Here is a 25,520-nt window from a genome sequence, read left to right on the forward strand (position 1 = left end):
ACAATTTAAATCCAGCTCAACATCTGTTTTTGTAAACAAGGTCTTATCAGAATACATTCCTTTACATGTTACCTGGAGCTGATTTTGTGCCCTGACAAGAGAGTTGAATAGTTGTAATGGAGACCACATGGCCTGCAAAGCCTGAAAGATATATCTGGTCCTTTACAAATAGAATATAGACCCCTACAATAAACCAGTTTTTCTTAGGAAGACTACATTCTACTGTGCAGTGTGCTTGGGACCATATGACTGAATTCTGGCCAATGGGACGTGAGTGGAATTGATAACGACATCCAGGTCTTGACATAAGAATGCTTGCGAAAGCCTCCAACTTCCTTTTCTTCCATTTCAGTGATATCAGATGAGACAGATTCGAGAAACAGGCCTTTGAGTTTGTGAGAAATATCCTTTTGTATATGCTATTGAGGATTTAACACTCATCTGTATTTTTTAAGACTATAGAGAATTCCATTACAAGAATGTAACCCTAATTTAGTTCACCAATCCTTTCCTGCTGATTGAATATTTACATTATTGCTAATGTTTTGCTTATAAATAATTCAATGTGAAAAGTATTAGATTTTATTTCTGTATTTATTCAACTCTTCCTTAAGATAATTACACCATAATGAAATTGTTTGGTTAAAGGGCTTACATTTTAAGCTATCTGGTAGTAATTTATTTGGGATTTTTAATTTTTTCTGTGAAAAATGATGACCCAATTATCCCAACACTATTTTTTGAGGATATTGCATCATTATTTTGTTTAGCTTTATTGAAGTATAGTTAACAAATAAAATTGTATATATTTAAAGTGTATGGTTTGACATACATATATCTTATAAAATGATTACCACTATCAGGTTAATTAACTCATCCACCACCTCACATAGTTAGGGTGTGTATTTGAATATACATACTGATCTTTACCAGCATATTTTATATTTTTGTATGTTTTCTTGTTACTAATTATCATCCTTTTGTCTCAGCTCGAAGAACGTCTTTTGGCATTTCTTGTAAGGCAAGTCTAGTGGTGATGAACTCCCTCGGCTTTTGTTTGGGAAAATCTTTCTCTCTCCTTCATTTCTGAAGGACAGCTTTTCCAGGTCAAATATTCTTGGCTGGCAGTTTATTTTCTTTCAGCACTCTCTTCTGGCCTGCCGAGTTTCTGCTGAGAAATCTGCTGATAGCCTTATGGGTGGGTGTCCCCTGTTTCTTGAGAACATTTTTTTCTTGCTGCTTTCAAAATTCTCTCTCTGTTTTTGATTTTAGACAGTTTTAATATAATGTGTCTTGGAGAAGGTATCTTTGGGTTGAATCTTTTGTGGGAACTATGAGCTTTATGAACTCGGATATTCAAACTTTTTCCAGGTTTGGGAAGTTCTCAGCCATTCATTCTGTAAATAAGCTTTCTGTCCCTCTCTTCTCCTTCTAGGACTACAATATGCATAGATATTTTTACTTGATGGCATCTCACAATTCACATAAGCTTTCTTCATTCTTTTTCTTTCTTTTTTCTTTGTTCTTCTTTGACTGGACAATTCCCAGTGACCTGTCTTCTACATCAATTGCTTGATCAATTCTGCTGTTGATGTTCTCTGTTGCATTTTTAATCGCGTTCATTATATTCTTCAGCAACAAGTTTTCTGTTTGGTTCTTTTTATGATTCTGTCTCTGTCCATCTTCTTGTTTTGTTCATGTGTTTTTTTCCTGATTTCCTTGGAAGGGCTCTCTGAGTCCCTGTAGGTTAGTGAGCTTCCTCAGCACAACTATTTTGAGTTTTTATTAAGCAAATCACAGATCTCTAATTCTTTGGTATCAGTTACTGGGAAATTATTGTGTTCCTTTGATGGCGTTGTGTTCCCTTGCTTTTTCGTGTTCCTTAAATCTTGAATTGCTATCTTTGCATTTGAACTAGTCACCTCCTCCAATTTTTACTCGTTGACTTCGGGAGAGAAATACTTTCTGTCAGCCTTGCTAGGGATTCTCAGGCTTTCTTGGACTTTTTCCAAGGATACCCCTGCTCCATACTTCTCCTTCGCTCTTGGTGGGGGAATTATCAAGACTGCATGACTTGTCTGACTCAGCAAAGCCAGGCCAGGTTCTGAGAGCCTCTCCCTAGTGTGGTGCTGGATGCTCTCCAGTTTGCTTTTACCAGATCCTACAGAGGTGGATCAGCTTTCTGCATCACTAGCCATCTGCAAAGGTTCGCACTCACCTCTCTTGCGAGAGCACACGGGGAGCCGACCGTGAGGTGGAGGTGTGTGGGTAAGACCAGTGAACGTAGAGGTGCCCAGGGGCTAGCTGGGGAGATTCGCAGGTGAGGTGTCCCCAGTGATTCACAGATAAGACTTCTGATGGAGACTGTGAGGCAATTAGTAGAATCTGTGTTCCTCTGATTGTCTCTAAGCCTTAGCTGCTGTTCTCCCCACGCTTCCCCACCCCTCAGTTGTGCAGTACATCTCAGTATTCTGGCCGGGGCAAGAGGGAAGTGGGCCTTTTTGGCAGCATCATACACAGCTGGGGAAGCTGGGTGCTCACTCACATGCTCCCACTTTCACCGTGGGCGAAGTCCCCGGCCAAAAGGGTCTCTCCTGACACTGAGCTGTGCTGCCTTGGTGAAGGGATGATGTATGTAAAGTGAAGCTGTTCCTCTTAACCCTCTTAAATGTATCCAGTCTTGGAATTTTTGGATCCAGTGTGGCGCTGGAACTTCTCTACTGGACTCCAGGAGTTCCACGAGCTATTATCATCCGTGGGTGATTGTCAAAATTGGTGTTCTTTGGGGCAAAGATGGTAGAAAAGTCCTAGATCACCTTTTTGCTGATACCACTTCTCTAAAGCCTCCCAACACAATTTATTGAATCATTCTTTCCTTACTGAAAATTGGGAATTGATAATAAATTCTATCAATAAGATCATTTTTATTTTACTAGTGTTAGGCATTGTACTAATTTACTTTCTCTTTTTTTCTTTTTTAGCGGCACACCAGGCTCAGCGGCCATGGCTCATGGGCCCAGCCGCTCCGCGGCATGTGGGATCTTCCCAGACCGGGGCACGAACCCGTGTTCCCTGCATCGGCAGGTGGACTCTCAACCACTGCGCCACCAGGGAAGCCCCTAATTTACTTTCTAATGGTAAGTCATTGTTCAGTGATTAAGTAAATCTTATTTAGGGACAGGATATTTTTCTTAGTTTAGTGCTACACAAAACTTGCTAATATTTGACTCAGGTCTGTAGTTCCTGTGCTTGTATGTATGTCTGTGTGTGTACTCATATTATTGTTGAGTAGCCATCAGTCTTACAAATATGTATACAATTTATATAGACTTAAAATGGTTAATAACTCATATTCTTATTTAAAATAATTTAAATGCTTGGAATTTATCAGTTCCTTAATGATTTTATTTCAATCAACCAGAAATCCATCGAGCCTAAGTGATTTTTCTGAAAGATGTCAAAAATCCTTTAAAAATGTTTTCTATGTTTATTAATTTGGGAATTCAATCTCTCAAAGACAAATTTGATACTTAAAAATATTATTTATCCTATTGAAAAATTTTTATTTATCACCACAGAGCTATGTATATTAAATGCTTATATTTTAACCTCTTCTATATCTGTGGTTATATCACACTTCTCTGATTCCTAATATTGTATGTTTGCAATTTTTCTATTTTTTCTCAGTCTTGCCAGAAGAGAAAAACACTATTGGGCTTTGTCACTTAAAAAGTTAATATTAATTTATGTTCCTATTTTCTGAATGACTTTCGGCTTTGGAAGATTTGTTCTTTTTTATATTTTTTCTAACTTCTTGATTTTATGTATTTAAATATTAAAAGTATTTCCGTCTGAATATAGCTTTGGCCACATCTCGTAAGTTTTCATGAATAGTGTTCTAATTATTTCATCATCATGAATTTCTTAATAACTTATGATTGCAATTTTTATTTCTTCTTTGGCCCACAAGTAGTTTAAAAAGTATTTCACCACATATCCTTTTAATAGAAACTTGGATCATTGTTAAATTGTTTTTGTGCATTATTATCTGAATATGTATTTTACAACTTCTGTTTTATGTGATTTAGCCATTATTTTTCACTCTTGTTGGGGAATCTTATTATATGATATATTCTTATAAATGTGCCATGAGCACAGGAAAACATGATTGTATGTTGACATTATAAAACTTTAACATTCTTCTATATAAATTATCCTGATTTGTTGTATTGTTCATGTTATCTATATTAGTGGGTACCCGGAAGTTTGTCATAATAACATTCAATGCTTTTTAAAATACAAATTTCCAAGAACCACACATGCCTTTCCTAAATCAAAGTACCTAAGGATTGCTTCCAGGATTATTTGTTAAAAGCTTGCCTCATGGCTCATAATGAAGTTGGGTTTTGCTCATTTGTTTGTTTTTGTTTTGTTTTTCCTCTACTTCACTTGTACATATTTTCCCCAGCAGCTGATATAAGAATTTCTCCTAAGGAGGATTTTTAGAGAGCAAACATTTTTCAAAGCTTATTTAGTGGTTGGTCCTCCAACAGCCATGCATGCGTGAAAGCCTAAAGTTGTGATAAATAAGAGTTAAAATGATCTGCATAAGAAATGACACAAGATTTAGGATTATGGGGGGAAAGTTCATCAGCTCTAGAAGGCTTTCTAGTGGGCAGTTGTGAGATGCAGTTTTTTAATAGAGGGGTCATTGTTTCCTTCCAGTGAGAAGGTGCAATTTGAGCAAAGAGAAGATAGAGACAAAAGAGTTATCCTCGTGAACCTGTGGGGGAATTAGCAGTGTGGATATCAGCTGTAACAGAAAGCCTGGAATCATCTTCCAGGCTGAGAAAACAGGGATGCTTGGGAAACAGGAAAAAGCCAGAATGACAGAGCATAGTGAGTACAGGCAAGTGTATGTATGATTGAGGCAAGGAGGGAATGACTTGAGGTCATCCTGAGAACTTTGCCTTTTCTGCTGACCAGATGGAGAGTTTGAGCAAAGGAGTCATATGACCTGACTTATTTTTAAAGGATCACATTAGTTAATGCATTGAAAATGGACCCAAGTGGGGTGGGACTAAAGGTAGGGAAATCAGCAGGAGACTCTACTGTGGAAATCCAAGAGAGCAATAATAGTGCTCACATTGGGGCTGTGGTAGAGAATCAGGCGATAACGAGCCAGATTCTGGGTTGATTTTCAAAGTATATCCAATAGAGGTACTGAATATCGATATGGACCCACAAGGAGCTGTAAAGTCAGCGTAGCTCCTTATATCTGACTCGGCCCCCATGGGCTGCCTCCCCACCTTTCTGTGACCATGTTACTTGCTTTGATCCTGTGAGTGGAAGGGACACGGCTCACATCCTCCTGGAAGCTTTAAGAGCCTGTCATGCTGCTTCATATTCCTTTTCTTCTGCTGTCACAACCAGCAGCGTTCTAGCGAGCGGTTCCTTGATCAGCCTGGGCACAGAGTGAGGTTGATGCCAATATTGTGCAGCTTGTGGGGGGACCTGTGATAGATGTACAGCAGGTGAAAGAAATAACCCTTCCTTTTTAAACTATCAACTGTTTCCAGCAATAACTTGCAAATTACAATGTAACTAATGAGCTTATATTCTAAGATCCGAAAAGATGTAAAAATGTAAAGTATTAGTAGCATGTGTTGGAGACTACTGGCTGCATCTGACAATGTTCTACAGAAAGAGATGAGCTTAAAAAGAATTTGCCGACTAGCAAACAGAAATGAAAGGGGATGAAGGGAGTGGAAGAATTTGGTGATTTTTAGGGTTAGAAGAGGTAACTGCTTTTTACCACCTACCAGTACGTAAACGTGAGAATGTCTTTGAGCAAAGAAAGCCTTTTGGCAAGGATAAAATCAGCAGTAAGCCCCTCAATCCCACTGTTACTACCTCTGGATGGATTATGAGGGTATACAATTAATTTAGCAGAAAATGTCTCAGGAAAAAAATGCAGCTTTCCCACCAGTGCTTAATAAACTCAGGGCATCTGCAATTAAGTCATGTCTCAAAAAGAACTGTAAGTATGGCTATTGGCACATGAAACTGACTGGAATCAAATAAATAAGAAGGCTGCCAAAGCTTTCGAGACAGTCGTACTTCCAAAAATAGCACTAAACTAAACTCAAAAAAAAAAAAAAAGAAAAAGAATTAAAATTAAAGAAAAAACAAAACTGTGATTGAGGCTTTAAATAACCTTGAGGCACCAAGGATCAGGAAGCAGTCTGACAAACCGCTTAGACTCCAGGAAGGGAGGATGCTCTAAAGCTCCCTTCGGAAGTAACTAAAGACGGTAACGTCAGAGGCAGGAGTTCTCAGAAGGTGGAGCCACCAGTCCCAGAGACGAGTGAGCTGGGGGAACCTACCCCACAAGGCAGAATCGAGGGCCAATCAATACATTTCCTACAACCAAAGGTGTAGACCTTCCCGACTGCCTGTGGGCTCTCAGAATGGCTCTGGACCAGTGATTGTCTTCTCCCCCCCTTTTTTTTTTTAATTGACGTATAGTTGCTTTACCATATTATGTGTTTTAGGTATACAACAACATAGTGATTCACAATTTTTAAAGTACATCCTTTTTGAATCAAAATAGCTACGTTGACTCAGTCTCTGCTCCACCACCATATATTCGGTGCATGGGGTACTTAATAACTTATGTTAGTGTTTATAGGTTTCTCCATCAAGTAGAGCTATGTTCACTCCTAATAGCACACCTGGTATCACCTCTTCCTATTGTGCATCATCACTCATCTTAATTTATTATTGTGAAAGATTTCAAACATACTCAAAAGTTAAAAAAAAAAGTATCTAATGTACTCCCTAAATATCCATTACGTAGATCCAATATTCCTCTTCACGTTGTATTCTTTTCTCTAAATTCTCATTCTTCCTCTGTTGCCAGTAAGTCTTTCTTAGTAGTGTGCAATTTAATCATAGGGTGTCCCTGATTAACATAGACCTATGAGCTACATTAGTTAATGGAGTCTGATACCAACATGAAAATAGACAATAAATCAATGCAACAACAACACTTTCCAGGAAAAAGAAATATGTAACTTGTCTGTGCTTATTATTATATATAATAAGACTGGCATTTCAAAATATGAGACACGATAAACTATTTAATATACCATGTTAAGACAACAAAGAAAAAACTTTACAGATTAAACTACAAAAAACATAGAATTTGTATGCCAAAATATATATTAAAGCAACCTAAACAACTTGCAACCTTGGTACATTTTGGTGACAGTTTCATTGTAAGATTCATTGCACTCAATATACAAAAAGCTATTATAAGTCAATAAGAAAGTGTGACTTCCAATAGTAAAACTATAAATTTTCATTAATCGTGCAAAATAAATCACATTACTAATGAAATGTTTTTCACCTTTTCAGTAAGAAAGTATTTTTACCATTAACGTCCATTACTAGCAGTAGTCTGGAGAAAGAGTTTACTTCAATTACCATTTGTGCTTGAAATGGAAACTAGTACAAGATTCCTGAAATAAAATTAATATGTATTAAAAATTAAAGTGGGCTACCCATTGATATGATAATCTTACTTCAAGAAAGTTATTTCTTTCCTTTCATTCCTTCTTATTCCCTTCCATTCTTCCATCATTTTTTCTTTCCCTCTCCCTTCTTTTTTCCTGTCTCTCATTAATTTGCTTAGCCAATCACAATAGCTAATACGTTCCCTTCATCCTCCCTGTTATTCCTCACAACAATCCTGTGAAGCGGACACTGATAAAACCCCATATAAGAAGTCAGTTAGAACTACTTTTGATGCCTTCATGAGGAGATGGTCAAGAAGACCATGCTACACACTCACGTCAAGCATAGAATCGGTTGAATAACTGAAGCAGGGCAATCAAGGCCATTCAGAGAAAGGCTGGATTGAAAATACATAGTCAGCTTTGGAAGAAAAAGAATCTTTGGTACATTAGCTGATAATCATCTGTCTCTTGGAGCTCAGCCGGTACCCTTTTAAGCTCCCTTCCTGACCAGGCAGCTCTCACATCCCATGTGGTCAGCTTTGGATCAGGTGAGGTCTTTTGTGAGGTAGCCTTTTCCTGCCACTGGGGTGGACAGAGTGCATCAGATATTCAGAAATTGAGATATTCTCTCCAGTCATGTAATCTCAAAACCGCATGTACCAAATATGTCACTGAATTAGCAAATAATGTTTGCCAGCTCTCAGTGAGAGTGTGTAACTTGTCCAACATCACATAGTTAATAAGTTATAGAGAAGGGCTTCAACCTGGATCTAACTTCAGAGCCCCAGCTCTTAATCATTATACTGTACTATCTCATACATATGTACATATGTATGTATGTACTTATTTATTCATTCATTCATTCATTCATCCATTGATCATACAATTACTGAGTTCTTATCATGACTCAAATATTGGAGAGGTTATTTTTAAGGAACTTATACCATTTTAGAAAAGATTTTAGAAAAGATTTTAGAAAATTTTAGAAAAGATTTCCTGCTCATCCCAGGGTTTAAACAGATTAAGAAAATCAATAATGGAAGAGTCTCTAAATTCCACTCTCTCCTGGTCCTGCAAATGTCCTCATTGTTCAAGATCAAGCAGACCCTCTGCCCACCAGATCTCTGTGTTCATGCTACAACACCAGTGTCTCACTATGTAATACAAATATTTGATCCTATTTAAAACATTGTAGGCATTGCTAGAGTAGGCAAAACAATAATTGTTTGTGTGGGTTAGTGGAACTTTTCCTGAATCTCTGAACGGAGTACCCAGGGTTACCTTCCTCACCCTTGAGTATGTCCGCACCCCTCTCCCCAACACCTCCCCAGTCACAAAAAGGAAAATATGTGTAAATGCACTGTATTCAAAATAAAAGAATTTATATTAAAAAAAAGAGATGAGGCTTACTTGATTTCACTCAGTCAACTACTATTTAGTTAAGCCTTCTCATTGGCCAAGGCTCTGAGCTGTTATAATTGGCAGGTTCTTGCAAGGACCTCAAACCCAGTAAGGGCTATTTTCAAGCTACTGGAAGGAATTCCTAGTGGTGATAGTAATGAGAGTTCTCACTTGCAGGGGTGATTTTCCCACGCCTAGAGGTGTTTAAGATTGAGCGAGATGGCCAGCTGGAATTTGTGCTTCACATAGGTAATGGGACCAGATGAAATTATATATAAATATAGTGTGTGTATGTGTGTACGGAGATGTGAGTGTGAATTCTCAGTGACTACAAAAGACCATTTTAGAGATGTCTTGAATAGGTACTTATAAAATGGAAATGTCATAATGCCATCCAGGTTTTTTCCTTTGCTTATCCAACCATTATCAGTTGATTTATTTAATAAAACTGAGGACCAAGAAAGACTGGAAATACAGCCTCCAATAGAATGCTCTCATGCTGTGATTGTTGAAGTGGTAAGTAATTTGCTTTTAATGCCAGCACATACCACTTAGCACCATATTTAACTGAAGGATGAAAATCACTCATTTGTCATCTACTTGCTTAACTGACAGTGTAATCTATCTATTGTCACTGAGCTTAGTACAAGGAAAATTGAATAGATCTCATTTTTAAATTTACAGCAAGCATTTAAATGTTTAATTCCTTCTTATTTATATTTTTATTCCTTAATAAATTTTAATTTCAAATGGATAATCTATTTGGACAATAAAAGCACAGTAGGTACTAGCAAAAATGATCTATTAAAAGTATTTTTTTTTTTACTGTTTTCAATTATAACCATAGTTTGTATTGTGTATTATCTCTATGTGAGGAAAAATATCAATGTGAATGATACAAGTCAGTGAGAAACTACAATACTAGAAAAGAAGTTATCAGTGAAATAATCAAAAAAATGCATGAGTTTATAGATAAAGGAAAGCTTATTTTACTAGTAGATTCTTGAAAAATAATTATTAGTATTGTAATTATCCTCAATATACTGAGAAAAAATAACTGAATTTACAGAGCTATATAGTCCCCTATAAACCTATCTTGAATTTTGAAATAACACTTTGCACGGTATATGAATATGTGTACACTGCTAATGGAATATTATACTGAAGATGTTCGTTAGAACTCTGTTCTTGCAGAGCATCTACTAACAAAGGCCATCCCCATCCCTCCTTATCCATGGGATTATTGTTTGCAATTCATAAAGGGCCACAGAAATGAGAGGAATTGATTATAAGAATAAAAGGTCCTTTTTTCCTCCATTTATTTTTCTATTAAGAAACTAACCCTACATGTACATCCAAAAAAAATCTAAATCAAATAGTTTGTTTCAATGCCAATGCAAATGTGGTATTTACTTCAGAGATAAGATAGTACCCAAATCTTATTTCAACATTGGACTAAGTTACTGCACTGAGTCTGTGAACATTAGAATGGGCCTTCTCAACAGGAAAGAACTCTTGAAAGAACATGTTAGTAAATCTCTATCCACCACACTACACACTACACACACACACACACACACACACACACACACACAAACACACAATATGTTAATGAAAGTGTTAGACTCCTATGTTGAAGCTCTGTAAGATCAGTCCAATGGCAAGGAAAACAACTATAAAACAACTAGAGCAACAAAACGTTCTGTAGACTTGATTTTAAAATACTGAACAACTCCTGCTTTGCAGTAATGTGGCAGGAGACTTTTTGGATTAGGAAATACACTATGGCCATGGGCATCCTTTAGGGGCAAGAAAATATTGTTTTTCTGAATTATACCAATGCTTTCATTGGGACCACCAGTCCCTAAAGGAAACACACAAAAAAGAAAAGTATCAACTGATTGCTGACCTCTGCATGGTTCATTCAATTCACTGCTGTACAACACACTAAATATCAAGTGAAGTGAAACCTGGCTTATCAGTTTATGCTTTCATCCAATGAAAATTGACAGAACACTTACTAGTTCAAAGAGCAGTACTGAGGACTGGGGCAGGTACCACTAATTAAAGCAGACAGTGATCCCTGCCCTCGAAGAGCTTACATTTTAGTGAGAAAAGCATAAATAATAAAAGTGACAGGGGAGTTCCCTGGCTGTCCAGTGATTAGGACTCTGTGCTTCCACTGCAGGGAGTGCGAGGGAGTTCGATCCCTGGTCGGGGAAGGAAGATCCTTCATGCCGCACGGTGCAGCCAAAAAAAAAGTGACAGACCTACAAAATCAATAGGTGTTTTTATTAACTCAGTTAAGCAAATGATGGTTCAGTGAAAAACTTACCAAATCACTTGTTCAACTACATTTGCTTTATCAACTTGCCCTAATAATCTAATGAAATACTGTTTAGGAGGCAGAAATCTACTTATATGTATACATTTATCCTTCTCAGTCTATTTTGTATTGATACAGGTCTATCATAGAACTTACTTTACTGTATCCAGCCCCACTTTTTCAGGGGGAGGGATGGGCTTCTTATTTATACTATAAATGATCACACCTGGCCCTAATCCCTTCCCCCACCTCTCCTTCACACCATCTTCCCAACAGGAAATGTTTATTGGGCCCCTGCATAGGGCCAAGAATCGTTCTAAGCTCTGTTAATAAGAAGATACATTTGAAAAATTCTCCACACAGGTAATTCATGCTCCAATGGGGAAGGCAGAGCATGTAGTTAGAATAGAAAGCTATTCGGTGAAAGTGGAGGTGAGTACCTGATGACCAGAGCTACGACCAGGTAATTATACTTGCAAGTGTGGAGGGGAGGAATGCAAGAAGTCATTGACACTGACAGTCCCATATCATTTTGAAGGAAGAGTCTAGTTTCCTGAGGTGTGCAGGTGCAAGAATTTAAGCCATTAAACCCTATTTAGAATGTTCACTAGTTTCTGTGAAGTTGAGATCTGTTGTCAGAGATGTTAATAAATGTTGATCTGCCTTCAATAAGAGCTATAGAGGATGAAAAAGATAGACAGTATATGCATATGCTAATTTCTGCCAATAGAGGGAACATCTCGTGTAATTCAATGTCTTATGTAAGACTGAAGATATCCTTATAGTTAGACAATAATTAAAGATGAGGACTGAAAAATCACCAGGATGGGATGTGTTTATGTTTCCCAGTTATAGGTATCAAATTTGACCTCTCTAATAAACACTGCTTTTTGTTTGAGAGAGGTGACTGTTAAAACACCTGCTTACCCTTCCTTAAAAACGCAGAGGAGGACCAGAGGGCCTAGATAGCCTCTGTATTTATTGCTCTATAATGAGGACAAATGATTCTTAAAGAGGCAGGATTTTTTTATAACCCATCAACCCTCTGACAGTTCCTTGTCCTCTTGTGATCCTAAGTCCTATTCCAAAGCTTCAGTTGAAAAAAGGAAAGCAAGGGAGTAAAGACAAAAAGGAATAGTCTAAAGAACTGGCAAGAGGGCTTTGCTACTTTGGTCCTTTTAGAAAGAGCTAAGGTGGATGAGGGGAGCCCGAATGGGAGCCAGCCAGTTTGGGGCTGTTTGTTGATATCTTAGAATACAAAGCATTTGTGCTGTAAAACAACTGATTTAAGTGACTTGATTTTTTTTATTATGTAATTTTTCCATGTTTTTCCTTGAAATTTCTTCTAGAAAAAAAATGTGAAATTTTATGCTAAGTGAAGGGGAAAGGGGATTTATTTAGGCTTGGTTATATCATCTTCTAGCCATTCCCCTTATTCCCTCCAAAGGAAAGAGTACTGCTGTGGGAGAGTGTGAAAAATGATATTCTATCTCTCTTCATACTTCACAGGAGCCAAGTAGCTCTTTCTAAGCCAACGAAGATGAGTCTATGTTCTCTGAAAACATATTTGGGACAATCACGACATCCAGCTGTTGTTTCCAGTACTGGTTACTGACTTCTGGTAAAGGACATATTATAAGGCCGTAGATTGAAAAGGAAGTTGAACTTAGTCTTCTCACCATGACTTGGGCACCACTGTGGACCTTTAAGAAAGCAAGAAGGAAGAAGCACTTCTAAGTTGAGGCACTCAGGTACAGCAACGAGTAAAATATTTAACCGGGGGAAAATACCTTTTTGTTTTAATGGATTCTTTTCAATCCTCTTGATTTAATATCTGAGGAGTCTTCCAGTGCACTGTCCATTTCACTTAGATGCTCCTGAATAGCCGTGACCACTTCACTGGGGATAAACTTTAAGCCACTGATATCACCAAACACCTGAAAAGTGATGACAAAATGGCACATGTTAACTTACCACACTTCAAGGAAATATTTAGGCAGAATGAGCAAAACCTGTGATTTTTCCCCTGAAAAAAAATTACAGCTTGGAAATGCCCTGAAATGCCATTATAGTTAACCTAATTCCACATTTTAACAGGAGTTTTCAATTTAGGTTTTATGGTTTGGTTCCATTTCGTTCTTCTTCTTCTTTTTTTTTTTTTACATCTTTATTGGAGTATAATTGCTTTACAATGATGTGTTAGTTTCTGCTGTATAACAAAGTGAATCAGCTATATGTGTACATATATTTCCCATTTCTTTCTGACTTTAACAGTAATTTAATAATACAGCAAAAATATAAATAAGCATTTGTATAATATTTAGTAATACAGAGCACAGAGTCATAATTAGCAATTTAAACACATGTGAAAAGTGAATTATCCTAATCTTACAGAAACCAAAAAATATCAAAACAAAATACAAGACTGGGATTTTCTTTTTTGCAATTAATAACTTTCGTGTGATGAAATGGATAGAAAACAAAACTATCAGGGGAAAACATAGGACAGCATTCCTTTTAGAAGGAACTCATTGTCCCAAGAGAAGCTTTCTGTATATACAAGACTAATTATCTTTGAGCGCACAACTAGCAACCCTACCAACATCCTGTTTCACTTGTCACACAAAGTTTGGGTTTATTTTGGGCTGTTTATAAGAATCATCAATTTCACTGACTTCATCTGGCTCTCCTACATCTTGAAGGTACGCAACATTTCCAAGAATTCTGCTGAAGGACTGTTTTCCCCAGAACTTATAGTCTCTTGAACTGAAGGCCACCCCAATGAGAAAGGCAGGGACCCACATCTACATCCACTCTGGCAAACTGAATACATTTCTCTGGATAAGAAAGAGGACATCTACTGTAATTCCTACTTATGTGGGTTAATAAAAAACGTTTTGTGATTAAGCAGAAATAGATATTTGACATATACAACTAAATAATGTTGAGAAAAATAGCTGTCTTTGGACACCTTGATTTCTCCTTTTGTTGAATCTTTCTTATCAGGTTTTCTTAGAGTCCACTCCACCCACTGTTATCTAAAATTGTGTCGTACTTTTCCATTATTGCTTCCCTGTCATTCTTCTTCTTCTTTTATTTTTATTAGAGCTTTTTTTTTTTTTTTTGGCTTGGCTATGAAACTTGCAGGATCTTAGCTCCCCGACCAGGGATGGAACCCAGGCCCTGGCAGTAAGAGAGCCGAATCTTAACCACTGGACCGCCAGGGAATTCTCTCCCGGTCATTGTTCTTAAACATCTCTCTTTTTTTTTGTAATTTCATGATACACCTTTCTTTGCTTTTCTTAGTATATGATCTTTTTAAAACCTAAGTTTATTGGGAAACATTCTATACCACAACAGAATTTATTCGGTCTTCTTTCTTATCAAGACTATCTGAAAGTGTAACTCAGAGCTGCAATTCTAGAGCTTTGTCCATGCCTTCTGTGATACCTTACCATTTAGATCCTCATGTGGTGGAGCATGCCAACTGTTCTTGAAATTTCTGAAATGCACCTTCCTAATATCAAGTGGGGTGGCATTCAGCCTTCACCAGAATTAAGAATTCCAGAATGACAGTCACTTTCCCCTAAGTTGTCCTGCCATTCACAATCTTTCTTTGTTATTGAGAATTTGAATCAGAATAACAACTTCAGTCGCCACTTTATCCTCTAGGAAATGGATTATTGGGATGTTTCCTTACTCAGTAGTATGTCTTTATTAACAGGAATTCCTTAAAATGTCCGTATGGTGTGAGCAAGAAGGGACATGAGAGCAGGAGTGGTTTGATTTGCTCAGGATTCTAGGAACTTCCCCAGTTATCACCTGGACTAATTACCTGGAAGCATTTCTTTACCCTGATGCACAGGGCCATGGACTAACAGCATGGCGCCTTCTGGGATGAACTGGTTTTTTAAAAATCGCTCCTAAATTTTAAACTATTCCCCTTGTCCCCATCACAGCTGCCACCATAATGTGTCAAAAATGTACTTGTATAAAATGATCTGTACATCTATGTGAATATACATCAAATTAACAAATATACTTCAGCTTGACAGGTTTGGGAAAGAGGGACTAAAAATACAACTAGCTTTAATCATAATCGCTAATGAAACGTACTTGTCACTTCTTAGTTAATTGTTGTGCAAGACAATTCACTTTCCAATTACTCTGTCTGTTTAGAGTCACATATTTCAAGTGATTTGTGCTAGAAGAATAAGCTCATAATATTATAATCATTCTTATTTTATGAGTTTCACTGATTACTGGGAATAAACATTGCTAGAAAGTAAATATTGCAAACAACTAAAATCTCACAACAAGCTTGTATTTAAATGTGCCCGTGCTTTGAAAATAAAACACAACCTAGTCTTGCAGCATTTTCCAAAGGCAGAAAATGACAGTGAACTATGATATCCATGTGACCTCATATTTCAAACCTATCTCTTTAAGTTACAGAGAGCATAGTTTGTGTAGCTATAGCCAAAAAGGTTATCAAAATGTTGGGCAAACTTCCCATTCATTGCAGTGGTGGCTTTCTGTTTGTCCTCCTTTTCTGGAGGGCAATTTGGAGATATATATTTTTGTGTATAAGAAATATGCTATCCTTTTAAATTCTCAGATTCTTTGGCCTAGTAATTCCACTGTCAGAATCTAGCTTTAAGAAATAATAAGGAACGTCAATGAAAATGGCCAAGAAAGAAACTTCAAAGTTTACCCATTCATAAAAGAAATTTTAAAAATGGTAAAAAAAAATAAAAACCTCTCATGATCAACTTTTTTGGGGGAAAACTAGATCTAGGACACTATGGATGAGGCAAAAGCCACCGTGAACTTGGTTAGCCACTCATGTCCCCACCAGCACAGTGTTACAGATGTATGAATGTGAACGAATAGAGTGCAAGCTTGGGACGTCTCTGTGCCTATCGCTAGGCACTGTGACCGGCAAAGGGTTTCTGCAGAGACAGACAAGGGTCTTTCATGCGGTGTGGATGTATGGAGCTGGTGGTGAACAGAAACACCCATGGCCATGGAGTCAACATATGTGAGCTCTTTCTGCCTTGTGCTTGAAGCAGGACTGGCCTTCTCTGGTATAAAGAAGTCCCTGGATTTCTTAGAAATTGTGTTAAAACAGGCCTTAAGAAAGAGATAGCTAATTGACTGCTAATAAGGATAGATATACCCTCAAGTGTCTATTTAGAAAAACGGAGTTGACTTTATTTGCAGTCTATCTGGTAGAATGGGTCATACGCAGCTCCCCAAAACACACATTGATAAGGTTTTTCTTTTTTTCTTCTTATAGAATGTTTTCTCCCTCTAAGTTCATAATTACCTTATTTTTTCGTTTCTTTTTAAAGTATATCTTTATTACTAATACTTCCCAAGCTAACAGATTATTTTTATTTTTTTTACATCTTTATTGGAGTATAATTGCTTTACAATGGTGTGTTACTTTCTGCTGTATAACAAAGTGAATCAGTTATACATATACATATGTCCCCATATCTCTTCCCTCTTGCGTCTCCCTCCCTCCCACCCCCCCATCCCACCCCCATTGATAAGGTTTTAGTGAGAGGCCGTTATAAAGATGGTAAGGAGGCTGCGGAGGAGGAATCATAAAGCAGATACAACATTCGGACAGATTTTGTTTTAATTTGCCAACTTAACAGAGGACCCGCGTATGCACAGCACTAATTCACTGACAGCAATATTTGGAGGCCTAGTTAAACTCATTATGGCTCCATAGCGAAATAAATTTTTTCTTCAACAGAATTCAGATCTCTGTACCTGAACTACAGGAATCTAAACTAGGGGTAAAGAGTCTTAAAATTAGATTACAATTGTAGATTTCAAAAAAAAAAATATATATATATAACTAGAAATAATATGACAGACTAAATAATAGGTTGAATCAGCATTATTTTAGAGAAAGGAAGTTTTGCATTTTGAAAAAGTAGAGCACAGATGTTAATTTCCTGAAACAGTTAAATAAGGGCTGACATTTGGATGAATTCTCTGGGATTTAGTGATGATGGCGTGTTGGCAGTGGTGGCCATGTTGATCACCACTGCTGTGAAAATAATAAGCCAAAGTACGCAGTCCTTTCATTTTTTCATATACTTTACTTGGTTGTAAAATAAAGAATATTCAATGTTCTTAAGATTAAATATCTGAATATTGCTTCTGAAGGAGCAGCTGTCACCTTAAATCTAAAGTCTAGTTTGTTTGCTGGCTGCATTTTATATCCTTTTGAAAATGACACAAAATGGCTATGAAATCATCGTTAAGTATTCTACAGGGGAATATAAACGCCCTTTGGTTACAGTGCATGTATCTTTATACATAATTCCAGTTTATTTTCCCTGGAATTATGTAAAAAGCCGTTTCTCATAAAGGTAAAAACGCTAGATGTTTCTGAGTTGTAATTTAGCATCAGAGTCAAGATTGTTTCAGAAAAAAGCTAGCGTTACTCTTTCATGCCTTTTAAGTGTCACTCGGCATATACTATATGTGATTTTGCACATAAAATAAACTTATATGCTTTTATGTCAGTGTTTTAGTAAATGTAAATGCGATTAAAATAATTTATAGGATACAAATATGTAAAAATAATTGACACTAAGCAACTGGTTTTTACATTGTTTAATCATATGATTAAATAATTATTTCAGGTCATTATAGAAGAACTTGTTCCATAAACTGAAAAGGAAAAAACTACTTCTGTATCTATGGATTCTTAGAAGAAATCAATTCATTTGTAGATAGTTCTTAATATTGACACAATTACAAAATGCACCAAAATATTTTCATGGTATTTCTGTACATAAGTAGAAGGAAAACTCATTATGTTTAGGGTTTTGTGGCTTATTTTGCTTTGTTCATGAGTGAATTATCTTTGACTTTTTAAGAAATCAGTGTTAGGCAGCCTTGTCATATAGAATCAAGATAAAAATCACTGATTAGTAGTATCATGGCATATTCTGAAATGCTCAAGCACTGACTGTTGGATGCATGGCTTTAAAATATATTTCAGATGAAAGGTACAAACTTCCAGTTATAAGATAAATAAATACTAGAGAGAAAATGTAGAGCACGATGACTGTAGTTAACACTGCTGTGTGACATAGAAGACAGTTGTTAAGAGAGTAGATCCTAAGAGCTCTCATCACAAAGAGAATTTTGTTATTTTCATTTTATTGTATCTGTATGAGATGATGAACATTGAACCTATTACGTTAATGTTTTTATACCTTAAGTTTATGCAGTGATGTATGTCAATCATTCCTTAATAAAACCGGGAAAAAATAGATATATTTATAAAGCAAAAAACTCAAAAATTTTCCAAGTCTATAGTAACTTAAGATTAAGAAATAAAAAGAAGCATAAAAATAGTTTTCACATTTAGAGGGTCACCTGTCAAGTTACGGTTTCCAAATTCCAATTCAATAAGAAAAAAATATACAGAAGTAAAAGTGAACATATTTTTACTCAGCGTAAAACATTCATTCTTTATTGACTGTGCAATAAAGATTTAATTTTTCACCTCTATAATTTTTATATTAGATATTTAACTATATGTTTCAGTTAGCATGTCAAGGCTTATTTTTTAAACTGCTTCTTTATACTTAATATACCTTTTAAAACATTTCCTATGACTTAGAATCCCAAGACATTTTTCTTCTCCAATATATCCTATGAATACGTATTATTTCTGATAGACATATAAATGCAATAATAGAACAAATCTTTCCTACAACTTTCATAAGTTCAATTATTTGGAGAGTCAAAGGAAATCTAAGATGCTGAAAATTATTTTATGAGTAAATATTTTCAAAAATATGTACGTGATTATTCTTTTTCTTACATATGCAAATAAAAATATATGGTCTATAAAAACAGGAACTACCAATGAATAATTGTCTCAAATTATGAGTACAGATGAAGTACGGAGAAATTTAATATTTACAAGATTGAACAAAAGAAGTTATTTTAGAAAAGACCTGCAGTAACTTTAAAATGTTTTCTAAAATCACATCTTAATACGTAATAAGTACAATCAAAGTAGTTCTTCATAATTTTCTAAAGAAACCAAACATAGTTTTACTAAAATTAATTTAGTCACTAACAGTTATTTTTTGACCCATGAAAATAGGTCAAATAAGAAAATAGCTTTTTAGAAGTAAATAGCACATTTTCTGAAAATGTGTCTGAAATCTGTTGTATTTATTTTAAAATTATAGTGTGCTAATTTTTTTAAAAACTATGCTATTTTCCTCTTACAGGTTACCAATTATATATATAAATAATAAAGCAAGCCTGCCGTGAGAACCATCTAGCTTAGTTTTGTGAAAAGCAAACCATGTCATAGCAAGTCACACTGACCTAATTATTATAGACAAATAAAATCACTTATTTTGACACATGCATATGGGAATAATAATTTTGTCAAGTAATTTTAAAATAGAGAGAAATCCTTGTATATACTTAATATATATTTAAGTGATTAGTAAATGTGTCTATTTTAAGACTTTTCATGGTAGTATGATAGGAGAATGTCTCATAAGTGCCATTATATTCTAATTTTAGCCTGAAAATTGAATTCTTCTTTGCTTTTGCATTCTGTTTTTTTATAAAATGTTGTTTAAAATGGGGTCTATGTTTTAGATACGACAGAATGATGTCCCTCTACAGTTTACTGCAACAGTCAATCATTCTTCAGGAAAAGAGGTGGCAACATAATACCAGGAACTTATTTTTAAAAAATCAATTGACGTGACAGCTGTTAACTTTGAACTTGAAAACCCAAAATAAAAGACAATCCTGTCCTTGACATTTTTAACAATATTTTATGCAAAGCCATAAGTACTGCTATTACTACTTCATGTTAATGTATATTTTCAATAGTGTCATGTAAGCAATTGTGCCCCAAATGTGCCCCAAAGATTTACTGCACCTTCTCATGCAGGTGTTGTGCACAAAATATAAAGTTTTCTAAACTTGGGAAATGAAAACGGGACTTTCTTCTATTTGCAGAAATGAGTTAATTTTAATATTTTCTTTAGGCCAGTTTAAACTACGCACAATGAGAAACACAGGGATGGCTTTGCCCCTTCCCATGAACAATGACTTTCAACAAATGGAAAAACTGGATGGAGGAATTCCCAACAATTTACATGTTTAATGAATAACTTCTGTAGACCCAGAGTTTTCAGTATTTTCCTATTGATTTCCCTTCCACATTTTTGTGTATTTCTCTCTCTCTCTCAAACACACACACAGCAAATTAGTCATTGTAACAGATGGATATGGGAATTTCCAATAACAATAAATAGTCTTTTCTGGAAGATGTTACAATAGAAGAGTTAAAACTGAAAACTCTCAGTTATTTGTATTCTGTTTTTGCCGTGCAAGTCATTGATTCAAGGACAGAATACGATTCTTCCCTCCATTTACTCAAAGCTTCATGCAGGCTTGCAAGATAAAGCTTCCTCTGCTGCCTTCTCGCCGAGGGTCATACAAGTGAGGCTCGGCCCCTCTACACCTGCTCTCCCCTCCGGTGGTCACTCAATTCCATGAGTGGGAGAAGAATCCGGAGTTGAGTCAAACCCATCTAATCATAAATTGTGGTTCCATGTTTTGTTTTCACCTTTCTTCTCCTGCTGCTTTTTCCATCAGCAGAGCACTTAATAAAATCACTAATTGGTTAAGCTGTTATTTAGGCAAGTATTAATATTCTCATTTTGCAGACAAGGAATCAGGCCTCCTGCTGTGTATCTCCTGGCACTGGGTAAGGAGCTCTTCAGATGGGAGATTCAAAGTAGGTGAGCCCGTCCTCCTGAGGCTGAGAGATTCGCCGGAAGCCGCTCGGCAGGGCCTCACAGAGACTCTGTTAGATCGCTGAGCTCCTGACTCCCATTCCTCTGCTCAGACCACCAGGCGACACCGCCTCTAACGACAGAGAAACCCTTTTCCCATTCCGCCCCAACGAATGCTCCAAGGGCTTTCTTAATTGCGATGGATACCCTGGGATCGGGAAGCTTATTTGTGATTTGATGAGTCTGCACCAGTCTTGCCTGGGTTTCTAGGTTTTGTGGCACTAAAAACTTTAGAAAAACTTTGTACTTAAAAAGAAAAAAAAAAAAAACCTCAAGCTACGGAACGGAGACAAAGCATTACAGGTACACACTACCGTATATAAAATAGATAACCAACAAGGACCTACTGTACAGCACAGGGGAACTCTACTCGATATTTTGTAATAAACTATATGGGAAAAGAATCTGAAAAAGAATAGATATGTGTATGTATATATATATAACTGAATCACTGCTGTACATGAAATTAACACGATATACTGTAAATCAACTATACTTCAATATAAAGTTAATTCATGAATTAATTTAAAAAGTATTCCTCTGCGGAGAGTCCATGGCATTGCCCAGCCTCAGAGGGGTTGACAAAAAGATCATTCAAGAGAGGCCCTCACCTCCTGACAGACCAATGACCATCTCGGACAAGCGTGGAGGGGATTTTATTTTTTAAGTTAAGTACGTAGAACACTGTAAGATCTGTGTCACCTTCGTCACGGGCCCAGATGAAAAAAAAAGTGGTGAACGTAAATCCATAGGAAAGATAGTTTGTAATAATATAACTTCTATTTCAATCTGAGGGAATCTGACCTTTTCAGTGCAGAAATCATACTGTTCCAAAAACCATGGCTTTTCACAAAAAAGTGAAAAACTTGAAGATAACGTGCTTCGAAACTCAAATTGCTAAGGTTTTCTTGAGGAAAAAAAAAGAAAGAAAAGGTTAACACGTGACCTATCTTTCATATCAGAATTAGGAGAGACTTAGAAATCACTGTCGTCACAAGCTAGAGCTGTGTTAGATGCAGAAGGAGCTCGGAACACTAGGTACTCTATTTTACAACCACCCTAAAACTTCTGAGAATAGAGTTCAGGTTATAAAGGTGAAGCAGAATTTCACCCATTTTTGTTTCATGTTTGTTGCCGGATCTAATTTGTAAATATTAAATTAGGTCTAGAGGCAGCTACCTGTTTCTTCCCCTATCAGAATAGCCCATCAAAATACAGCATGGATCTTACAGGTATCGCTAGACGGATCTGAGTCATTTCCTAAGCATAGGTGCCCTCAATTCGCATAATATGGGCGTTAGTGGAAAAGGTCTCATGGTACATAATTAACCATCAAGTAGCATAATTTGACATCCAGAAATTCAAGGCAACTTAATAGGTTTCCCTGAGCAACAGCTTTGTGCCTAGTACAGAGACAGGGACTTCAAGGGTAGGAGTTAACTCTAATCCAAGTAGATGACTACTTAGAAACTACAATTTTCAAAGTTTAATAGATGTTTCTTCAGTCCGGAAAGTATAATCTATCTAGGTGCTGTGGTTGGAAATTTCTTTACCATGCATACATCTTTGGGAAAGATAATACATGAATTTCACTTCTCACTGAAGCTGCAAAAGACCAGTCTCAAATCCATTCCAATTTCAGATTTTATAGCTCAGAAAGCCAGTGATAGATCAGATGTGCCCGTTAGGGGTCAGGAGAGATATAAAAGAAAGTAGGAAGATTGTTGAGTAGGCTGAAAGAAAACCTGCCTAGTCTTCAATATGCTCTGGGACTGGGATGATTTGACGGTTCCTGTCCTCTGGGACACGCAATTTAATACTGGAAACAAGTTTAGAAAGGCTAACGAATAAAATCTAGTACTCCTAAAAAAGTGTCAGAGAAGGTGCAAAGAGGCTAGGTCCCTTCAAAATGGATTTCATAGCGGACAAAGCAGGTAACATAAAGCACAAAGAAATAAGTGGGTAGGCTTTAGACTCGGACTGCAGAGGGAGTGGGACCCTGTGCCTTTGCTGAGATCTGAAAAAAGGGGGAACGCTGGTTTAGTATTTGTTAGCATCTCTGTTGGGAACAGGCTTAGCGGGGTCCAGACACACTTCCACCATCATATAATCCAACAGTGTGGAAAACACAGGCAACCAAAACCAGATGGGTCAATAACACCTCCTGCCCCACCTCTCAATCCTTCTAGAACCTACTTTATTTAATCTTTAGCATAATGTTACTACGTTTGAAAAAAAGTTGAATGAATTTAATTGTGCGTGATCCACAATACTCTGAACTGTTTATTGTGCCCTTTTTAAAAAGAACTAAAATATATTGCCAATGTTATCTCGTTCATCTGTCCCAAATACCTGTGAGGCAGGTAGTATGAGTATTTATAACCCAGTTTTACAGATAAGGATATAGGCAGAGGAGTGGGAAATGACTAAACCAAGGTCCTAGCGCACATGCAGGAGCGAGTGAATTAAAGCCCTGATGATTGCTTTGCTTATGAGAACAGGTCACCTTGAACCTCAGCTTCCCAGTCGGACCCAAGGACTACAAGCTGCAAGATGTTTTGCAGCAGAAGGGCAGATATCCCTGGCATCCTGGCTTCTCCAGTTTGTTCAGCTCATGGTGTGCAAACATCTTTATGCACACGCTTGTGTAAATTTTAAAAACAAAATAAGCCCTGGCAGTTTTGTCCCACAAAGAGGTTTCTAAAGCAGATGTTGCCAAAGTCTGAAAAAGATCATACACAGAAGTGCCAATACCAGCCCGGGACCCAAGCCCGCAAAGAATTATGTGGGATATAGTTCTCATCCACCTACCTGCTGCCTTGCTACAATATACACAATCCCCTCTTATATCAGGGAAAAGGAGGTGAAATGATGCGGACCCTTGTCTAGCACATCTCTGTTTCTCTGAGTAGCGAGCCCACGAGAATCACTCAAGTACCAAACTCCGTCATGGGCTGGTTTTGTAGAAAGGAGAAGCACCCTAGCTGCAAGGCGGAGCTCTAAACAATTAAAAAGTTCTTCAAGGTTTATTCAAAGGGCCTTTTATGAAGACACACTTTCATCAACTTCATAACAGAAACAGCAATAGCTAAATTCCATAGGGAAAGTGTGATGCGAACAGAAAGGTTCTTACTCTGCAAATTCTTAACAACGTAGTATTGTGCCACTGCAAAGTGAGTTTCATGCCACCAAGACCAGGGAATCGAATGTGATACACATCTGAATTCTCCTTCTCCTCCATCCTTCATTCTCTCCAAATAAAGGGAAATAACACTCTTTCTGACTTCATTATTCAACAGCAATTCTGATGCTAATGGGAGCCTCAGGTTTCAACATGCCCTGCAGTTTGGATTCTGAGACTTTGAGGCAACATAAGAGATGTTTTTTAACAAACTCAGCTCACCTAAAGACTGACATTTTAGGAGGAAATATGACTTTAGGATCTTTGCCAAATACTACTCTAAAAAGTTTTTAAAGATTTAGAGAATGGAGGCTTTCCTTTATTTTTTTAAGATTTGTCTCATGGAAGAAATACGAAATTGCACCATCTCGTTCATTTTGTGTGAGATCATCTAAGCAAAGAGCTGTGTACTTTCCTGTGGCATCGAAGTATCTATGGACTGAGATATTTCTTCTTCATCAATCCGCTGATGTTTCCAAATATTGACTGAGTCAAAGTTATTGCAGGCAGAATCCTGAATTATTTCACGTGATTTTTTTCCTGCCTTTCTTCCAATAGCTCAGAAACATTTTTTTTTTCTTATGCGGTACTTTCGTTTCTTTAGGAAAACACTAAAATACATCTTCAAGTCCTCTACAGTACTAGAAGCATCAGTTATGATATGTTTGCAAAGTAGTTTTGACGCCTTTTAAATCAAGTATAAACACACTCACATTCACGCACTACGACATACACAGCATTCGCATTAAAATATTTTCATATATACTCACCTCAACAATTGCACCACTAGGGAGCCTAAGAAAATGGCGGTACAGCTCTTGGAACCCACTGGGATAAACAGTGTACACTGCTATATGAGAAGTAACATCTCCTGGACCAAGTGCAGACACAGAAGTTTCATTTTGCTGTTGGAGGTCACAGCTGGAGATGCTGGACTGGACGCCGCCATGGCTTTTCCAGATATAATCATACACTGCCACCTAGTGAGACACGGAGGCCCCCCACCCCACCCCCCAGCCCCAGAAAAGAAGAGAAAAAAATTAATTAACTTCTGGCAAGAGCATAACCAATTTTAAATGATTCTGCAATAAATCTGAAAGTCTCTGCCATCTGCAGTGCCTGTACTCCATTCCATGCATATTTTTATGACATATATCTAAATAGTGAAGGAAGACAAATCCCCGGTGTGTGCTCCGAAAAGTTAATTCTACACAGATGAA

The 25,520-nt window shown here is 36.9% G+C and overlaps 1 long non-coding RNA gene across 1 annotated transcript; it reads right to left on the reverse strand.

Moving 5' to 3' along the window:
* Positions 1-12,588: 12,588 nt before the first annotated feature.
* On the reverse strand, positions 12,589-25,235 carry LOC132431820 (uncharacterized). The gene is made up of 3 exons (XR_009520803.1): positions 25,071-25,235; positions 13,038-13,184; positions 12,589-12,950 (listed from the first exon to the last, which is right to left on the reverse strand). It is a non-coding gene; the product is annotated as an uncharacterized lncRNA (long non-coding RNA).
* Positions 25,236-25,520: the final 285 nt, after the last annotated feature.

The sequence above is a fragment of the Delphinus delphis genome, chromosome 10 (genome assembly GCF_949987515.2).
Source record: "Delphinus delphis chromosome 10, mDelDel1.2, whole genome shotgun sequence".
Classification (NCBI taxonomy): domain Eukaryota; kingdom Metazoa; phylum Chordata; class Mammalia; order Artiodactyla; family Delphinidae; genus Delphinus; species Delphinus delphis.